Source organism: Mesoplodon bidens (genome assembly GCF_964165515.1).
Source record: "Mesoplodon bidens genome assembly, chromosome: 2".
NCBI classification, from domain to species: Eukaryota; Metazoa; Chordata; class Mammalia; order Artiodactyla; family Ziphiidae; genus Mesoplodon; species Mesoplodon bidens.
In genome coordinates, this window is record NC_138177.1 from 171,192,353 (window position 1) to 171,214,639 (window position 22,287).

Genomic DNA, 22,287 nt, shown 5'->3' on the forward strand with positions numbered 1-22,287 from the left:
TAAAGTGCTTCTCTTGAAGGCCAGGAACTATTTCATTTAGAGAGATTTTGGCAAGGTTTTCAATGCTCTTAAAAGTACAATCATCTTGGGCTTCCCTGGTGGCGCAGTGGTTGAGAGTCTGCCTGCCGATGCAGAGGACGTGGGTTCGTGCCCCGGTCCGGGAAGATCCCACATGCCACGGAGTGGCTGGGCCCGTGAGCCATGGCCGCTGAGCCTGCGCGTCCGGAGCCTGTGCTCCGCAACGGGAGAGGCCACAACGGTGAGAGGCCCGCGTACGGCAAAAAAAAAAAAAAAAAGTACAATTATCTTAATATCCAGGTGGTTGTAAATGATTATATAAGTGATGAATATAAATGAACTATGATTTACCATGTGGATATATTTCAGTTATAAGGATGTATGTGTGTGTGTATATGCATGCCTTTTGGTGCTAAACTGGTAAACATTTGTGTATGCATATTTCTTTTTAAAGAAGCGTTTGCTCTAGAATGCTCATGAACATCCAAAACTCTGCTGCAGATTTGTTTGAAGCTGTAATTGTTTGACTTTGCTCAGAGCTGTATTCATTTCTAATAATAGCAAACCAATATTTACTTACGTGTCCAGAATTATGCAAAACCTTTTCCTTTATCAGAGCCAATCCTCATGATTACTTTTGCAAGATAGGAACTATTATAATTCCCATTTTACAGACGAGGCAACAAAGGCTCAGAGAGGTAAAATAACTTCCCTAAGGCCACACAGCTAGTAACTGACAGAGCAGTAACTAAAATCTGTTTGGCATGTTCTTAACCTTTGGAGGGATCATGCGTGTTTATTTGTTACTAAGAAATAAAGAAAAAGAGGAAGGTGACCAACATTACTCTTCGTTCTGAAGGATTTTAAGCATAAAGGAGCCTTCAGAATAGCATTAGTCTGTAATCAGATGCCCCAGTACTGAGTGGTATGAATGTAGGAGGTGAGCAAAGGTGATGGATGAAAATATTACCTTCAGCGTACCTGTATTCATTAGATAAGCTTGTGCATCCATCAAATTATAGTCCAGTGCAAAGCAAAATCATGTTTGCATAACAAACAGAACAGCCTAAATAAAGGCTGGTTTTTGGATACAGCTGGATCTCAGGAATGCAGGCAAGAGGAGACTCCTGCAGCCCCACAGGCCCTGAGCAAGATGGGAGCAAAGACAGGGTCAGAGGAGGGGATTTAGAGGCCGGCTTCATTTTGTACTGATGCTGATCTCACTGTGAATCCCTCTACTTGACCCCCTCATATAGCCACTCTTTTTTAATTTGAAAATTTTTAAAAATTGAAGCATAGTTGATTTACAATGTTGTGTTAGTTTCAGGTGATTCAGATATCTATCTATCTATCTATATCTATCTATATCTATCTATCTATCTATCATCTATCTATCTATTTCAGATTCTTTTCCATTAGAGATTGTTACAAGATACTGAATATAGTTTCCTGTGCTATACAGTAGGTCCTTGTTGTTTATCTATGTTATATCTTCATTCACTCAATCAGCCATTCAACAAATGATTTCTGACCACTTGATATGTAGGCACAGGGTACAGAGGAGAGCAAGGAATACGTGGGCCCCCTCCTCTGGAGCTTACAGTCCTGCTTGGGAGAGGGCTGTGTGTCACAGGAATATACAGTATGAACTATTATGCAAATAATTATGTAATTATGTGGCGAGAAGGATGGAGCGCTCTGAAAGGGGCTCCTAACTTAGTCAAGGGGATCAGAGGCCACTTACCTGAGGAAGTCATTTCTTTAGAAACAGAGGAGTTGTTGGGGGAGGGACTATTAAGTAATAAAGAATTAGTGTCTTCATTATCTATGGGTAATAAATGACCCCAAAACATAGTGGCTTACAACAGTAATAATCATTTCATTACCTCTCCCGGTTTCTGTGGCTCAGGAATTTGGGAGCAGCTCAGCAGGGCAGGTGTTGCCTGCCCTGAGGTTTCAGTCAGATGTTGGCTGGGGCTGCGGTCATCCGAAGGGTCGACCGGGGCTGGAGGGTCCACTCAGACATGGCTCACCCATGTGCCTGGCGAGATGCTGTTGGCCATTGGCTGAGGCCTCAGTTTCTCTTCATAGCTCTGCTTGCATGCCCTCATGGCCTGGTGGCTGATTTTCCCTGGAGTGAATGAGCCAGGAGGCCAAAATGGAAGCTGCAGAGTGTTTCTCTGCCATAGTCTATTGGTCACACAGGGCCAGCCCTGATCCAGTGGGGGAGGGGACTACATCAGGGTGAGTGCTGGGAAATTGGATCATTGGGAGGCATGTTGGAGGTGGGTTAAGAAGGACACATCAATCGGGGTTAAATGCTGGTGCTCCCATGCGATGTTTTCCTGCAGCCCCCTCCAGGAAGGGTGGCTTCTGTCCCACACCTCTAACCACTGGACCAGCAGTGGGACAGATGTCCTTGTTGCTCCCAAATCAAAATCCCCCTTTCCTTCCTAAAATCTCCCAGGTCACTAGACCATGCCATCCCACACTCCTCTTTGCTACAGTCATCTACCAGCCCGAGGGGCCTTCTTTCCTTACATCTGAGCTCCTGGCTCAGTGTTCTCTGCTCTGCCACTCCTGGTTAATTCTTAGTGACTTCAATATCCATAAAGTGATCCTCTAACATTCCCACCTCCCGGTCCCTCCTCTGAGGATCCTGTCTTCCACCCATCTCAGTACTCATCCCCACTGCCATACCCTTGACCTTGCCATTATCAAAAACTGCAACCCCTACATAATGTCAATTTAAAGCATCCCACAGTGTAAGAACTTACCTTCTAGTGTCTCATCTCCAGCACTGCTTTGACCCCACCTGGGCCTCCAATTCACGGATCTTGCTACCTTTCCATCCTTCTCATAGCTCATTTCCCTCCTCCCTCAGCTTAAATCCCACAACTTCCTTGCATATCCCTGTATTAGTTTCCTGTTGCCGCTGTAACAAACTGCCACAAACTTAATGGCTTACAACAATAGAAATTTATTCTCTTATAGTTCTAGAGGTTCGAAGTCTGAAGTAGGTCTCACTGGGCTAACATCAAGGTGTCACTAGGGCCACGCTCCTTCTAGAGGCTCTAGGGAAGAATCTGTTTCCTTGCCTTTTCCAGCTCCTAGAGGCCACTCGTATCCTTTGGCTCATTGCCCTTGCCTCCATTTTCAAAGCCAGCAATGTTGGGCTGAGTCTTTCTCATGCTGCCATTACTCTGGTTCTCTCTTTCCTTCCTTCCTCTTCTGCTTATAAGGACCCCTGCGATTACTTTGGGCCTATCTGGACAACAAAGGATAACCTCCGCATTTCATGGTCAACTGACTGGCAACCTTAGTTCTATCTGCAGCCTTATTTCTAATTCCCTTCTGCCATGTAGTCTGCTATATTCAGAGATTCCAAGGATGAGGATGTGGGCATTTTGAGGGGGCCATTAATTTGCCTCCCACAAACCCCTCAAATGTTTTTCCCTTCCCCAGCGTTATTTTACTAACCTGAGCAAAATCCCAAATCTTGTTTCATCCAACTGTCTACTTATTCCATGTCTGTACCCATGCAGCTCAGCCTGGCCGGAGAAAGACAGAAACCACAGGCTCGCTCCACACTCATGACCACTGGGCTTGAGTAGACTCTTAGACCGCCAGGCAATTCTACTACATTTCCCTAGTCCATTCACTCCCCCTCTCCTGCATGATGATCTCACACCTCCTCCTCACTCTTCAAATCCCCACACTTCCTTCCTTGTCTACTCTCAGCTGAAGCTCTTGCTTCCTCAAGAAAATTGGGGCAATAAGAAGAGAACATTCTCAGACTCAGCAGTGCATCCACCCGCCCACCTGCATCTGTCCTCATATCCTGCCTCCCTCTCACCGCTTTAGACCGACAGCCCAAAGCCAGCCCCTCCACTGGAGCTTGGAGCCTGTCCCTGCTCGTGCCCTCAAGGTCGTCACTCCAGAGAGCCCCTGCACTTCCTTCTGTGGTGTCAGTACCCACCCGCCCTCTTTTGGATCATTTTCCCGTCAGCACACAAGTATGCTCTCATTTCTCCCATCACACAAAACCAAACCGAAATAAAACCCTGTCTCTATCTGACATCCTGTCTCCAGCCAATGCCTATTTCTCTGCTTTCCTTTACAGCAAAACTAGAAAAAGAGCTCTCTTGCTTCTTGGGTCCAGTCTCTTGCCTCTCACCTTCTTGGATCTGCTCACATCCAGCCTTGGCTGCCACTGAGCTTCTCAAGGTCACCAACAATTGCCAGGCTGCTAAATCCAGTGGTGGATTCTCAGTGCTGACCTTCTTCCTAGGCTCTCAGCAGCGTTTGATACAGTTCACCTCTTCCTCCTGAACATACTGCCTTTGTGTCCTCACTTGGTGTCCTCTGCTCTCAATGGCCACTTGTCTCAGCCTCCTCTGCTGAGTTCTCCATATCTCCTTGACCTTGAGATGTTGGAGTGTCCCATGCTCCCTTGGTGATCTCATCCAGGCTCTTAGCTTAAATACCATCTTACAAGCTAACCACCTCCAAATTCTATCTATAGCCTGGACCACTCCTGAATCCAGACTCTTTCCTACCCTCCACTTGGAGGTCAAATAAACTTCTCAAAATTAAAATGACCAAAACCAGGGATGGCCATGCCAGCCTCTCAGTTAGTTACTCAGGCCCAGAATTATAGCATCGATCTTGACTCTTCTCTTTCCCTCACACCCTTAACCAATCTGAACCAGTTCATGTCAGGTCCACTCCGAGTACATCCAGGATGTGACCCCTTCCTGCCACCTCCACTCCTCCCAGCCGGGTCCACCCACTTTCACCTCCTGCCTGGAGAGGGATGCAGCAGCCTCGTCACTGCTGTCCTGCCTCTGCCCTGGGCCCTACTCAGTCTATTCTCAACACAGGGACCCTTCTAGAAGGTAAATCCAATCAGGTCCCTCCCCTACTCAAAACCCTTCAGTGGCTCCCTGTCATAGTCTGTTTGGGCTGCTGTAACAAAATAGCATAGATTGGGTAGCTTATAAATAACAGAAATTCATTTCTCACAGTTCTGGAGGCTGGGAGGTCCAAGGTCAAGGCACAGGTAGATTCGATGCCTGGTGAGGGCCCACTTCCTGGTTCATAGACAGTCATCTCGTTGTGTCCTCATGTGGTGGAAGGGGTGAGGGAGCTCTCTGGGGTCTCCTTCATAGGGGCACTGATCCCATCCATGAGGGCTCCACTCTCATGACCTAGTCACTTCCCAAAGGCTCCACCTCCTAATTTCATCACATGAATTTTGGGGGGAGACAAATATTCGGTCTATAGCACTCCCCATGGGCTACCAGGCCTCAAATGAGCAGCCTAGCTGAACTTGTCCCCTGCTCTCCTTTTCCTTGATGTGATCACTCCCCACTGGCCTCCTTGCTGGTTCTCTAACAGGCCAGGCACACCTCCACCTGGGAGTTTTCAGACACCCACAGATCCCCTTATCTCTGCCTTCACATCTTTGCTCAAATGCCATCTTCTCAGACCAGCGTGCTGACCATTCCATTTAAAACTGTGACTCCCTGACCCCAACCCTGTGCCAGCACTCTCTGCCCTCATCCTCTGCTGTATTTTTCCCCACTGACCCTTGTCACCATCTGCGTTCGTTTCCTGTTGTCCCTGTAACAAAGGACTGGAAGCTTAAAACAACACAAATTTACCCTCTTACACTCCTGGAGGTGAGAAGCCCAAGACAGGTCCACAGAGCTGTGTTCCTTTTGGAAGCTCTAGGGTAGAATCTATTTCTTTGTCTTTTCTGCCTTCTAGAGCTGCGCACATTCCTAGGCTCGTGGCCCCCTCCTCCACCTTTAAAGCCAGCAGCATAGCATCTTCTCGCTCTGACCTCCTGCCTCCCTCTCATAAACATCCTTGTGATCACCTTGGGCCCACCTGGATACTCCAGGATAATATCCTCACCTCAGGATCCTTAGCTTGATCCCATACTCAAAATCCGTTTTGCCACGTAAGGTGACATATTCACAAATTCACAGAGATTAGGATGCGGACATCTTTGGAGGGCAGTATTATTCCACCTACCTCACCTGATAAACCATATTTTACTTCTTTATTTGTTTATCATCTAGCTCCTTGAGGGTTTGGACTCCTCAAGGAGGCTTTTGGTCTGTATCCCCAGTACCTAGGACTATCCATGGCTAGTAGTAAATGCTCAATAAATATATTTTGAATGAACATCTGTTGTTTTGGCCACGGCTGTGTTTGACTGTTCTTGAGATATGTACCACCAGCAACAGCGCCTCTGTTTGAAAGCACGTACCCCCTATGTGCCAGGCGGTGTCAACAGTGCCTGGGGTAGCTTTGAGGAGTGCATTGGGCAGCCCGCCAATCCAGGCAGCCTGATGAGAGCTGCATTTTCCTTCCATCAGCCGTTTTTTTTCAGGCTGCTTCAGTGCAATTTGATTTAATGCTTTGATGTTTATCAGAGTCCTGAGGTGGAAGGCTGGTCCCGCCCCGCCACTCCAGGAGATGTCTAGAAAGAACCTTGTCTCTCTCAGATTTGAGCCAGAGATTCATCTTCAGTCTCGCAAATGGTATTTTGTTACCATGGCAACCGGACTTCTAAAAAAACGATGTCAAGTAACATGCAGATCCCAGTGCTCATGGCAACCACCATTCTGCATATTTTGGGGAGAAAATGTGTCTTGCCTTCTTCCTGCCTGAGTTGAGGAGGGGGAAGGTGAGCTTTGCGGCACCAGGTTTCCTTCCAGAATTGATGAGATGTTGAGGTTTGGGGCAATAGCAGGGTCAGAGGCTGGACACCTCCTCTAGTGTAAAAGCAGCTCTTTCCTACAAGGTCGCATAACCAGTGCCTTCCACCCCACCCCCCATGCTTGAAAGGAGATCTGTCTTCTGCCTCTCCTGTCTTTGATGTTCAAATCTCTGGAGACTTGCTTGGGTTCTACCAGGGAGATACATGGTAACACACACACACACACACACACACACACACACACACATACACACACACGCACAACCCTGTGGGCTGAGGATCTGAAAGGTGTAGGCATCACTCTTCCCTCATTCTTGCATTTATTTGCTCATTGATTCATTCATGTGTTCCCTCAGTAAATATTCACTAAGCGCCTACTATGTGCCAGGCCCTGTGCTGGGGCCTTTGAGGCAAATAGGACGTGATTCAGGATGTGATCCTCATCCTCCATCCCTTACAGAGGAGATAAGTAAACACACAAATTGCTCTGAAGCTTGAAAGAAAAAGGCATACATAAGGCACAGAAAGGAAGGGAGTGATTAACTCTGGCGGAGATGTAGGTGGGAGTGGAAAACAAAGAACCCAGCCTTGTTTTAAGTTGTTTTACAGAAAAGATTGGCCAAACTGTATACATTTGAGGAAGATTTAAGAAAAGATCTCTAACAAGTTTCTCAAACGCATCTTTCACTACATACTCCATTGCCTCAACTGAAGATGCACATTTTCCCCATTATAATGTTTCTGAAATCAGGATGTGTTTTATGATCAAGTATATATTCAATGAAATGTTTCTTTCCCTAGTCCCAATTAAATTGATGGTGTGACTTAGAATCAAAGAAACATGAGCTTTCCCTTTTTTCATTCCCAATATTCATTAGTAACTGAGCCTGAGACCTCAGAGAATCTTCTTGGGCTTGGACTCCTCCTCACATTTCTTCTCTGAAGAAGTGCAGCCTTTCCCATTAGAGACAGGGTGTGGTTCAAGTTAGAAGGATTTTGAGGGGTTTCTCTGCACTGGGTGGCAGATTAGTTACTGTTTAAGAGGGTGGGTTCTGGAGCCACACTACCTGGGTTCACTTCACATCAAGGCTCCATCACTTTCTAGCTGTGTGGCCCCCTCGGAGCCTCAGCATCCTCATCAGCAAGGTTGTACTACTACATACTATTAGGGCTGGTGATCCTTCAGTTTGTCCATTCTGGACAAACCAAACTCTGTACACTGAATACAACAAAGCAGAAAGATGAGTTTACTGCAAGGCTTTCAACCTGCGAGTTGGAAACTCAGGGCCACAGGAGCAATGAGTTCCAAGTTGCTCACCGATTAAGGGATTTCTGGGGGGTAAATTCTGAAGGTACTTGGCTTTTTCAGCCGATTGGTTGCCTTAGTGGTGTTTTTTTCCTTGTCTCTCTCAGATTTGAGCCTGAAATTCATCTGCAGTCCTCTCTAGCACATGGGTTTGTTATCTCTCTTCCAGTCCTGACAGGTGATGGTCACACAGTTTGGTGACATTTCAGCAGTTTCTTTTACTCTGACATGCCTCTGCTCAAAAGCTCCATGCTGCTTACAGAAGAGAGTCTGGACTCCACAGTTCCTGGCACGCAAGTCTTCTGATACAAATTTATTGAAATATTGAAAGGACCTCCATGATCTTGCTCTAATGTGTCTTTTCAGCCTTTTTCCCCCACTACCTCTCCCTGACCCTGGTGGAATCTATTTTTTTGTAACTCAACTGGTACATTTTTTAGGAACCTCAGGTTATCAAACTGTGTTGTTTAATAATAATTGTTTCAATAGAAAAATAATAAAGGCTAGAGTGTTTCAGTTTTGGGTTTTTTTTTTGTAAATTTATTTATTTATTTATTGGCTGCGTTGGGTCTTCGTTGCTGCGCGTGGTCTTTCTCTAGTTGCAGCGAGCGGGGGCTACTCTTCATTGCAGTGTGCAGGCTTCTCATTGCAGTGGCTTCTCTTGTTGTGGAGCACGGGCTCTAGGCGCGTGGGCTTCAGTAGTTGTGGCAGGCGGGCTCAGTAGTTATGGCTCACAGGCTGTAGAGCGCAGGCTCAGTAGTTGTGGTGCATGGGCTTAGTTGCTCCGCGGCATGTGGGATCTTCCTGGACCAGGGCTCGAACCCGTGTCCCCTGCATTGGCAGGTGGATTCTTAACCACTGTGCCACCAGGGAAGTCCCAAGAGTGTTTCAGTTTTAAAACACTGAAAGTTGTCTTTGTCTGCTCATCAGACCCTCCTCTCTTCCAGTCCCAACCTCCAGCCTCTTAGACCACAAGAGTGAGCACATGTCCCAGATTGGGCAACCATATTATCCTATCTCTTGGCCACAGTGATTGGTCCAGGCAAAGACATATGACCCAAGACAGCCAATGTGAGGTCCTCCCTGAGATTTTTCCCTTGTCGTCCACCCCCCTCCCCACCCTGCCCCAGTTCTTTTTGCACGATGAAGAGCTTAACCTGATACTTCTTGCAACTGTGATCTAATTGAAAGGAGAAAGACTAATGGTGCTAGGAGAGACTGAAGCAAACAGGCAGAGGAAAGCAAAGGAGGGGAGGAGGGAGAGGGGAAGGGGAGAAAAGAAGAGAATGAATAAATACTGGTGAATTTGAGCCCGGGATCCATGTGTCCTAGAGGCCAGCTTCACCACTATGCTTTTCCTACTTAGAATATTGGGTCTATAATTCTTCCATTTTGGCTTAAGCTAGTTTGAGTTGGGTCTGGCTAGGACTACAGCAAGGCAAGCTTGCTTGTATGCTCCAGAGAATGAGTGTCCTTAAATTTGTACCCTAGGGGCTTCCCTGGTGGCACAGTGGTTGAGAGTCCGCCTGCCGATGCAGGGGACACGGGTTCGTGCCCCGGTCCGGGAAGATCCCACATGCCGCGGAGCGGCTAGGCCCGTGAGCCATGGCCGCTGAGCCTGCGCGTCCGGAGCCTGTGCTCCGCAACGGGAGAGGCCAAACAGTGAGAGGCGGCCCGCGTACCGCAAAAAAAAAAAAAAAAAAAAAAAAATTAGCCAAATACATTTAAATATTAATGAGAATATCCTGAAGAACACAGACAACTGGGTCAAAGCCAGTGGATTTCTAGGCTAAGAAAGTAGACTGTAGCCCATTTCACAACTGCCAACCACTGGCTTGGTTATAACAGAAGCTATGGATTAGAAAACATGATTGTATTGGTTATAACTTGGTCAGATATCATTTGTAACCTTCTCAGAGCTCCTGTCACTCTGACTTGTCTTATGGCTGGTAGAATGGACACTGAGAATTCATTCCTCATTCCTCGGGTAACAGTGCCTAGAACAGTGCTTGTTGCATAGAAGGCACTCAATTGGTATTTGTTGGATTGAACTGAACAGCACCTGATCTCTGGACACGTCTCTCCTCATATACGTCTAATAGCGGGTATGTCACTTCTTGGCTAGTCAGTGTTTTCCCTCCCCTGGCTTCAGTGATTAGCTCAGGGATTGATATGTGACCCAAGGCAGTCCATGAGACTCAGATTCCTGGACTTTTCTTGAAACTATGGGAAAGAAAAGTCCTCTTCCACTGGGGTTGCAAAGCTATGAGGATGTGGTTCCGGGGCTCCCAGTGGCCATTTTATGACCTGGGGAATGACTATCAAAGAATGGAACTAACAGAGGAATGAGACAGAGAAAGGTGAGTACTAATTACATTGATTTGAGTCCCTGTGGGGTGGTGGGGGGCAGCTGTGGCTCACCCTGGGGACATAGACACTGGCAGCAGCCATATTTGAGAGCTTTGGGCACTGCTGCCCACATCTTAGGATCCTCCCTCTAGTTCTTTAGTGCCAAGACCTGACCCCACCCAACAACAGCCTGTGGGCACCAATGCTGAGACTCCTCAGGCCAAACAACTAACTGGGCAGGGACACAGCCCCTCCCATCAGCAGACAGGCTGCCTAAAGACCTCCTGAGCCAACAGTCACCTCTAGACACGGCCCCCTAGACAGTCTGCCCGCCAGACACTCTGCCCCCCAGAGAGCCAAGATCCAGCTCCACCCACCAGTGGGCAGGCACAGGCCCTGCCCTCCAGGAAGCCTGCACTAGCCTCTAGACCAGCCTCACCCACCAGGGGGCAGACACTGGACAGTAGAAAACCATGATCCCACAGCCTGTGATAGCTACCCTGGGACTAGTTGGGCCCCAGCCCTGCCCACTAGCAGGCCAACGCAAGCTTTCGGACACCCCGGACCCCATACCCAGTTGTGTCAGGAACTGGTCCCCCTCCCGCCAGTGATCTGACACAATATCTGGGATCCCTGGGCCCTGTGGCTAGACTCCAGGACCCAGCTCTGCCTGCCAGTAGTTTAGCACTAACCCTGGGACCTGGCTTCACCCACCAGTGTGTGGGCAACAGCCCTGGAATCTTTGGAACCCTGACTCCACCCACCAGTGAGCCAGCACTAGCCCTGGGGTCCTCCAGGGTTCTGCAGCCAGGTTCCTCATGACCAGGCCCCACTAACCGGCAGCCAGCAGCATCTGTACAAGGCAGGGCTTGGCAACCAACAGGGCTACGGGCCAACCAAGCCTACTAGACTGTCCACACAGTCAGCCCTCCACAAAAGAAGGACCCGTGCAGCCCTCTCAGGGGGAACCCCTAGGCATGTAGCTTGGGTGATGAGAGGGACACATAGGACATCTCCTACAAAGGGCCACTTCTCCAAAGTCGAGAGACATAACTAACCTACCACATACGTAAAAATACAATTAGCAACTTAGACAAAATGAGGTGACGGAGGAATATGTTCCAGACAAAGGAACAAGATAAAACCCCAGAAGAAGGACTAAGTGAAGTGGAGATGGGCAACCTACCTGAGAAAGAGTTCAGAGTAATGGTCATAAAGATGATCAAAGAACTTGGGAGGACAATGGATGCACAAAGCAAGAAGTTAGAAGTTTTAAACAAAGAGTTAGAAAATATACAGAACAACCAGAAATGAAGAATATAGTGACTGAAGATTACACTAGAAGGAATCAACAGACTGAATGATATAGAGGAACAGATCAGTGAGCTGGAAGACAGAGTTGGGGAAATCACTGTCACTGAACAGAAAAAAGAAAAAAGAATGAAATGAGGACAGTTTAAGAGACCTCTGGGACAACATCAAATGCACTAATATTTGCATTATAGGGATCCCAGAAGGAGAAGAGAGAGAGAAAGGGCCTGAGAACATATTTGAAGATATAATAGTGGAAAACTTCCCTAACCTGGGAAAGGAAACAATCACCCAAGTCCAGAAAGCACAGAGAGTTCCATACAGGATTAACCCCAAAAGGAACACAACGCCAAGACATGCTGTAATCAAAATGACAAAAGTTAAAGAGAGACTATTAAAAGCAGCAAAGGAAAAGCAATGAATAACATACAAGGGAACTCCCATAAGACTATCAGCTGATTTTCAGAAATTCTGCAGGCCAGAGGGAGTGGAACAATTTATTTAAAGTGATTTGAGTCCCTGGATCTAGCCAACCCTGAGCTTTTCAGTCATTTGAACAAACATATCCTACCTCTTCTTAAGTGTATTAGATTTGGGCTTTTGCACTTGTCTCTGAAAGAGCCCTCATTAATGCAGTTAGTTTTTAAAATCTGTTCGTTTTTAAGATGCTCTTGGTGGTGGTACTTACCAATGCCAGTTCACTGGGATTACACAATGAGGTTTACTATCTCAGTGACAAGCAGTTCAGGGATGGAGTGCTTTCAGGCACAGTTTGATTAAAGCTCTGGCTCCACTTCTCTATGATTCTCTTAGCCTTGCCCTTCTCCATGTATTGGTCTTGGTGGCAGCAAGATGGCTTTGACAGTTGCATTACCTCCAGATGCATTTGTCAGAGGAAGAAAATGGACCATGTCTTTGCTTAAGAGAGGACTTCCCCGAAGCCCCTCAGCAGACCTTCCAGCCAGCTCATTGGTCAGAACTGGATCACATGCTCATTCCCAAGCCAATCCCTGGCAAGGGCAATGGGACCACCATGATTGGCTGGGGCTGAGGCCAAGGTCTGCCTCCCTGCAGCACAAGGTCCCACAGGATGTCCTACATTTACCCTTCCTCTCTAGCATCTACAGTCTGTTTTCTTTTCGAGTTCCACCCTATCTGTCCACACAGAGACAACTCCCTCCCATCTTAAGGAAAAGGTCTTCATTCGACCTTGTACCCTTTCTAGCCACCATGTTTCTCTCCTGACTTCCATGAGAATTAGGTGGGCTCATGGTTGGCAGAACTCAAAGGAAGTTACTGAGGTGTGCAGAAGGGCTCTATATTCAGCGTCTTCCTCAAAATGGACAGAGGCTCAAGAACCAGGGCCGAGGAGGTGAAGTGTCAGAGATACAAGATGGCAGTAGACTCCTTGTGAGGTGATGACTTCTCCACCAGGGGAACTATTCAAGCAAAGGCTGGATGACCCTCTCTGGGTCAATGTAGAGAGCTTCTCCTACTGGGAGTGAGTTTGGATTGAGTCTGTTCATTCATTCATTTATTTATTTATTCAACAAATATTTATTGAGCACCTACTGTATGCCAGGTACTGGGCTAAATACTGAGGATGCAGCAGTTAACAAGACAGAAACGCTCCTGGGGTCACTCAGCTTAGGGGTTAGCAGGGGAGATGGACCTTAAGTGAATAATTATACACATAAAAATATAGTTACAGGTATTGTAGGATGACCCTCAAAGTCCCTTCGAATCAAAGATTTATGATTTTTACGTATAATGCTTAGCTCAGTGCCTGGCACATAGTAGGTGTTCAGTAAGTGTTAACTACTATAGGTATTCCCTAACCTTGGAGCCTATGGCAATGTTTCCCTCCTCCGAACCTCTGTATTATTTATGTCTGAGTGGTACTCATTTGCCATTCAGACATACTTTTATTATTAAACTTTGGATTTGTTTATCTGGTGACTATAGTAAACATTTTTTTACCCCCAGAAACTATACTATTAACCTACTAAATGCTGCTGAACAGATTCAACTGGTTAAAGAACAAGAATTGTTCACATTCATCCACTTCCTTGCCTACCTTTTGCAAGCCAAGAACACAAATAATAATTAAAAGGAGAAGAGTTCCTAATATATCTACAGCACTTTCCCAAACATCAGCTTATCTGGGCCGACAGCAGTCCTGTGCAGAGAGAAGGAATATTATCCGCCCTTTTTTCCAGCTGAGAAAACTAAGGCTTAGACGATCACTTTTCCAGTACCTGGGGAGGAGAGCGCTTCTTCTTCCAGTTCTCAAGCAGCTTGAATAGAACCCCTGCTAAAAGACACCTGGGGAATCATCTACTTCTCTCTTCCCACTTTACAGGTGAGAAACTGAGACTCAGGAAGATGCTGGGACTTGACAGTAATCACGTGGCTAGTAAATGGCAGAGCTGATGTAGGTAGGACTCAGGGCACCTGACTGCCAAGCCTGTCCTAATTCACCCTTTCCTAATATACACAGGGTGCTGGTCTTTCCCACTGACCAACAGGTGCTGTTAATAATTAAGGGTGGGGTGGGAGGGAGGGAGACGCCAGAGGGAAGGGATATGGGAACATATGTATAACTGATTCACTTTGTTATGAAGCAGAAACTAACACACCATTGTAAAGCAATTATACTCCAATAAAGATGTTAAAAAAAATAATAATTAAGGGTGGGTGGGGGGATGGGGATGGGGGTGGGGAGAGGGGTGGGGAGAGGGGTGGGAGTGAGGGGAGGGGTAGGGAGGGGGTCCCGCATTTCCCAGGTGAGGCTGGAGGTTAAGGTAGTCACAGGGCTTGAGGCTTACCTGGGTCCCTGATACAGCTCAGTGTGGAGCCACAGTCAGCCTCAGGGCTCCGCTTATATCTCCAGCCCCCGCCATTCCTTCATCTCCCTTCCGTAGGCCCTGGGCCCTTCTCCCTCGCTGTTTGCCTTCTACATCCTGTGCTCTTGGCGCCCCCTTGTGGCTAAAAGTATCCACTGCCGCCTTGACTGCACCTGTTCCCGGGAAAATCCCAGAGATCATGGAATGTGGAGATGAAGGACCCTTACAGATAATTTTACAAATTGTTTCCATTTTTCTTGGTGGAATCCTGTCTTCCAGACTAGTTTCCCAAATGTATTGTTATTGACTAACTCTCTGAATAGGAATAACGTGTGTGGTTCAGGGTAGGAAATGACTCCCATCAATCACCAAGTTGTTTGTAGCGCCAAACAACCTGAACGAGATAAAAGTCGGTATAGTTTAGTGCGTAAGCATGTAGCTCTGGAGAAAGATGAAGCTGGGTAAACTCTGCCACTTCACCTCACTGAACCTCAGTTTCCGCATCTGTAAAATGGGGATTAAAATAATACCTAACTACTTTGTAGGGAGATGGGAGAATGGCATGGAAAGCACAGTGCCTGGAACACCATATACAAAAATTAACTTGTGTGATATATAGGAAAGTGGTTAAGATACCAGATCCTAAGAGGTCTCATCACATGGAGAATTTTTTTCTTTTATTTTTAGTATCTATGTGAGATAATGGATGTTAACTAAACGTATTGTGGTAATCATTTCACAATATATGTAAATCAAATCATCATGCTGTACATTTTAAACTTACACACTGATGGATGTCAATTATTTCTCAATAAAACTGAAAAAACTTAACTCAAAATGGATCACAGACCTAAATATAAAACCTAAAACTATCAAACTTTTAGGAGAAAACATAGGAGAAAAATCATTGTGATTTTAGGTTAAGCAAAGATTTCTTAAATCCAACACCAAAAGCATGATCCATAAAAGAAAAAACCCGATAAACTGGACTTCATAAAAATCAAGAACTTCTGCTATTCAAAAGACAATTAAAGAGAATGAGAAGTCAAGCCACGATATTGAAGAAGATATTTGCAAATCACATTTTGTAAAGGACTTGTATCCAAAATATACAAAGAACCCTCAATAATTAGAAAACAACTCAATTAAAAAGTGGGGAGGGCTTCCCTGGTGGCGCAGTGGTTGGGGGTCCGCCTGCCAATGCAGGGGACACGGGTTCGTGCCCCGGTCTGGGAGGATCCCACGTGCCGCGGAGCGGCTGGGCCCGTGAGCCATGGCCGCTGGGCCTGAGCGTCCGGAGCCTGTGCTCCGCAACGGGAGAGGCCACAGCAGTGAGAGGCCCGCGTACGGCAAAAAAAAAAAAAAAAAAAAAAAAATTCCTGGGAGATAAAAATAGAATCTGGGCAATAAAATAAAGTCTAACCTTTAAAAAAAAAAGTGGGGAAAAGATTTGAGCAGATACTTCACTCACAAAGATATGTGGGTGGCAAGTAAGCACATAAAAGATGTTTGACATCACTAGTCATTAGAGAAATGCAAATTAAAACCACAATGAGATGCCATTTACATACCTAAGAATGTTTAAAATCAAAAGCGTGATTATACCAAATGTTGCGGAGGATGTGAAGGACTTGGGATTCTCACATACTGGTGGGAATGTAAAATAGTACAACCATTCTTGGGAACTTCTGGGCAGTTTCTTAAAAAGTTAAACATACATCTGCCATATGACCCAGCCATTCCTGTCCTAGGAATTTACCCAAGAGAAATGAAAGCATTTGTCCATACAAAGACTTAAACATGCGTGTTCAAAGCAGATTTATTTGTAATAGTTAAAACCTGGAAACAACCCAAATGTTCATTAACAGGTCAATGAATAAACAGATTGTGATGTATTCATATAATGGAACATTATTCAGCAATAAAAATGGAATGAACTATTAGTGATACATACAACGATATGGATAAATGTCAAAATAATTATTCTGAGTGAAAGAAGCCAGAGAAGAGAGAGTACATACCATGTGATTCTATTTATATGAACTTTTAGAAAATGAAAACTAACTTACAGTGATAGAAAGCAGATTTGTGGTCGCCTGGGGATGAGGTGGGGTTTAAATCATTATAAAAAGAAAAAGGTCTCCCTGATACCCTGCATGAGGTCAGGGGGCATGTCCAGCATAGTATCCCTGGGTCCTACCATATCTGGGAGAGTACATTGGATGGGTTAAATGCTCATTAAAAATATGCTGACATTTGATAATTCCTAATAATTATTATGTTAGGGGCTCCCCTAAGGGAAAGCTCTGTAAGGAAAGTGAGTGATAACCTGATGTGATTGTCAACACTTTTTCTATCTTTTATTTCCTTTGGCACACCTCTGTAGCAACATCAGTGCAGGATGCCTGCTTTCATATTTATTCATTTTATTTATTTAGTTTTGGCTGTGTTGAGTCTTAGTTGCGGCAGACGAGGTCTTCGTTGAGGCATGTGGGATCTTTCATTGCAGCATGGGGGCTCTCTCGTTGAGGCACGCGAGCTCAGTAGTTGCAGCGCACGGGCTTAGTTGCCCCCGGCATGTGGGATCTTAGTTCCGCGACCAGGGATCGAACCCGCATCCCCTTCATTTGAAGGCGGATTCTTTACCACTGGACCACCAGGGAAGTCCCAGCCTGCTTTCAAATCTATCAGGTGCCTGGACCCTGCCAAGTGTCTCACTGGAATGGACAGCCTATGAGGGCATTTACCCAGTGACTCATAGGGAAACCAACAGCCTAAGTTTGGAACTCAGTGCTTCCAGTGGTGATGTTGTCCTTAGTAACCCCATCTCTCCCAGGTTTGCTCCCCCTAGATTCTCTGCCTGGTACCTTAGGAACTTACCTCACTTTCTCTAAGTCAGAGGCTTAACTTGTGATTAAGTGAGGAGAGCCATTTTGAGCTGAGAATGGTTCCCTAGGGATATCTGGCTGTGGCCGAAATTGCCCATCTTTCATCACTCCTACCAAGGTCCACATGATGTAAATTTCAAAATATCCCAATAGGATCAAGCTCAGCCTGGCTGATGAAGGATTTCAGCCTTTGGCCAGAAAAAAAAAAAAAGGCAGGGTTATTTAAAACCAAACTGCTTTAAGAATGACAATCTTTTATGGAAAACAAACTTATGGTTAGCAAAGGGGAAAGGTGGGGGAGGGATAAATTAGGAATTTGGTATTAACAGATACACACTACTATATATAAAATAGATAAACAATGAGGACCTACTGCATAGCACAGGGAACTACATTCAATATCTTGTAATAACCTGTAATGGCAATGAATCTGAAAAAGTATCGATACATATGTAACTGAATAGATATAAGAATAGATATATATGTATAACTGAATCACTTTGCTGTACATCTGAAACACTGTAAACCAACTATAATTCAATTTAAAAAAACAATTTAAAAATTTGATGTTGGAAACCCCTCCCCCCCAAAAGAATGATGGTCTTTTTTTTTTTTAACATCTTTATTGGGGTATAATTGCTTTACAATGTTGTATTAGTTTCTGCTGTATAACAAAGTGAATCAGCTATACGTACACATATATCCCCATATCAGAATGATGGTCTTTTAATGAGCTCCCAAGGAACTTGTAAAAGGGTCTGAAGAATAAAACAAGAAATACCACTGATACCACAGATAGACAAAAAATCATAAGAGAATACTATGAACAGTTATATGCCAACAAATTGGACAACCTAGAAGAAATGGACAAATTTCTAGAAACATACAACCTGCCAAAACTGAGTCCAGGAGAAATAGACAACTGGACAGACTGATCACTAGAAGTGAAATTGAATTTGTAATTTTAAAAACTCCCAGCAAACAAAAGTCCAGGACCAGATGGCTTCACAGGGGAATTCTACCAAACATATAAAGAACTAACACCTATGCTTTTCAAAGTATTCCAAAAAACTGAAGAGAAGGGAACACTCCCAAATTCATTCTACAAGGCCACAATCACCCTGATACCAAAACCAGAAAAAGACACTACCAAAAAAGAAAATTACAGGCCAATAATTTTGATGAATATAGACGCAGAAATCCTCAACAGAATCTTAGCAAAACAAATCCAACAATACTTAAAAAGGATCATACACCATGATCAAGCTGGATTTATTCTAGGGTCACAAGGATGGTTCAACATTCGCAAATCAATCAATGTGATACACCACATTAACAACAGGAAGGATAAAAATCACATGATCATCTCAATAGATGCAGAAAAAACATCTGACAAAATTCAATGTTCATTCATGATAAAAACTCTCATCAAAGTGGGTACAGAGGGAACATATCTCAACATAATAAAAGCCATTTATGACAAACCCACAGCCAACACAATACTCAATGGTGAAAAGCTGAAAGCTTTCCTGCTAAATTCAGGAACAAGACAAGGATGCCTACTCTTGCCACTTCTATTTAACACAGTATTGGAAGTCCTAGCCACAGCAATCAGAGAAGAAAAAGAAATTAAAGGCATCCAAACTGGAGGGGAAGAGGTAAAACTGTCACTATTTGCAGATGACATGATACTTTATATAGATAAGTCTAAAGCCTTCACCCAAAAGCTATTAGAACTAATAAATGAACCAAGGTTCAGGATGCAAGATTAACATCCAGAAATATGTTTCATTTCTACACACTAATAAATAATGAAAATCAGAAGGAGAAAGTAAAAAACATTATGTTTAAAATCACATGGAAAAGAATAAAATACCTAGGAATAAACTTAACAGAGGAGGTGAAAGACCTACACTCCGGAAACTATGAAACACTGATGAAGGATATTGAAGATGATACAAAGATATGGAAAGATATCTGTGCTCTTGGATTGAAAGAATTAATATTGTTAAAATGGTCATACTACTCAAAACAATCTACAGATTTAATGCAATCCCTATCAAAATACGCATGACATTTTTCACAGAACATATAATCCTAAAATTCACATAGAACCACAAAAGACCCCAAATTGCCAAGGCAATCTTTAGGAAAAAAAACAAAGCTGGAGTTATAGCCCTTACAGGCTTCAGACTATACTACAAAGCTACAGTAATCAAAACAGTGTGGCACTGGCACAAAAACAGACACATAGACCATTGGAACAGAATAGAGAGCCCAGAAATAAACCCATGCACCTATGGTCAATTAATCTACAACAAAGGAGGCAAGAATATACAATGGAGAATAGATGGTCTCTTCAACAAGTGGGAAAACTGGACAGCCACATATAAAACAATTACATTAGAACATTCCCCAACACCATATACAAAAATAAACTCAAAATGGTTTAAAGACCTAAATATTAGAACAAGAACCATAAAACCCTTAGAAGAGAACAAAGGCAGAACACTCTATGGCATAAATTGTGGCAATATTTTCTTGGATCAGTCTCCTAAGGCAACAGAAATAAAAGCAAAAATTAACAGATGGGACCTCATTAAACTTAAAAGCTTTTGCACAACAAAAAAAACACTGACAAAATGAAAAGACAAACTATGGAATAGGAGAAAATATTTTCAGATGATGTGACTGATAAGGGGCTAATATCCAAAATATACAAACAGCTCATATAATAACATCAAATTACAATATCAAAAAAACAAATAACCCAATCAAAAAAATGAGTAGAAGACCTGCATAGGCATTTTTCCAAAGAAGACATACAGATGGCTAACAGGCACATGAAAAGATGCTTAACATCACTAATTATTAGAGAAATGCAACTCAAAACAACAATGAGATATCACCTCACACCTGTCAGAATGACTATCATTAAAAAGTCTACAAATAACAAATGTTGGAGAGGGTGTGGAGAAAAGGGAACTCTTGTACACTGTTGGTGGGAATGTAAATTGGTGCAGCCACTGTGGAAAACAATATGGAAGTTCCTCAGAAAACTAAAAATAAAGCTACCATATGGTCCAGCAATTCCACTCCTGGGTATATATCCAGAAAAACAAAAACACGAATTTGAAAAGATACATGCACCTCAGTGTTCATAGCAGCACTATTTACAATGGCCAAGACATGGAAGCAACCCAAGTGCCTATCAACAGACGATTGGATTAAGAAGCTGGGATATATATATATATATATATACACACATGAATATTGTATATATATATATATTGTATATGTATATGTATATATTGTATATGTATATATATTGTATACGTATATGTATATTGTATATGTATATATATTGTATATGTATATGTATATATGTATATGTATATGTATATATTGTATATTGTATATATATATATATATATATACATGAATATTACGCAGCCATAAAAAAGAATTAATACTGCCATTTGCAGCAATGTGGGTGGACCTAGAGAATATTACTCTTAGTGAAATAAGTCAGAGAAAGAAAAATACTGTATGGTATCATTTATATGTGGAATCTAAAAATAATCTAAAAAATCTAAAAATCTAAATAATCTAAAAAATCTAAAAATCTAAAAAATCTAAAAAATAATACAAATTAATGTACATACAAAACAGAAACAGACTCACAGATGTACAAAATAAACTTGTGGTTACCAAAGGGGAGAGGGAAGTCGGGAGGGACAAAATAGGGGCATGTGATTAACTGATACAAACCACTATGTATGAAATAGAAAAGCAACAAGGATATACTGTAAGCACAGGGAATTACAACCATTATCTTGCAATAACCTATAATGGAGTAAAATCTGCAAAAATACTGAATCACTATGCTGTACACCTGAAACTAACATAATATTGTAAATCAACCACACTTCAATTATTAAAAAAAAGAAACAATGTTTCATTTAAGAATGACTTTTTAAAAATGAGCTCCCAAGGAACCCCCTTGAGAATATAACAAAAGTTCCCAAATAGTCAGAAACCTGTAAACAAGGACCCCTAGCAGTGGAGACTCTCCACTGGTTTTCAATTTTACAGTCTTTTTAAAATTTTTGTGCTTTTCTTTGCTGTGATCTAAGAATACAAGAATTTCGAAGATTGGGATTGACATATGTACACTAATATGTATAAAATGGATAAATAATAAGGACCTGCTGTATATAAAAAATAATTTCGATGATTAAAAAACAAACAAACAAACTAACTAACAAACAGGTTAGATCATGCCCTGCAGGTTCTCAAACAGCTTTACTAGATCCCATCCTCAAAATGATGAAGTTAAAATGTTTGGTTTGGCAATTAGCGACCTACAGGATGTGGTCCCAACCTTCCTTTTCAATTACTTGCTCCCTGCTCTCTGTCATATGCCCTTGGCTCAGGCTGTACCAGCCAACTCTTGATAGCTTTGCACTTTGCTCATCTTGTTCCCTCTGCATGAAAAGTCTTTCCCACTCCCATCCTGTCACTCTACCCACCATTCTGTTTACAGAACTCAAATTCCTTCCCTCATGAGGAGAGTAAGCTGCATCCCTCTACCGGAGGACTTTGTTGCCCAATTCCATTGGACCTGGGATAATAGATAACTCTGCCCGGGTCTGTTTCTCTACAGACCCTAAACAGCCAGAAGGCAGAGCCTGGCTGTATACGGTTGTGTCTCCTAGTGTCCAGCCCAGAGCCTTGGATGCAGGAGGTCGTTGGTTTTGGAGTGACTGGTGTGTTCATCTTCCTCTTTTTAAAATTCAAGTTTTATTAATTTGAAACATGCCATACATTCACATT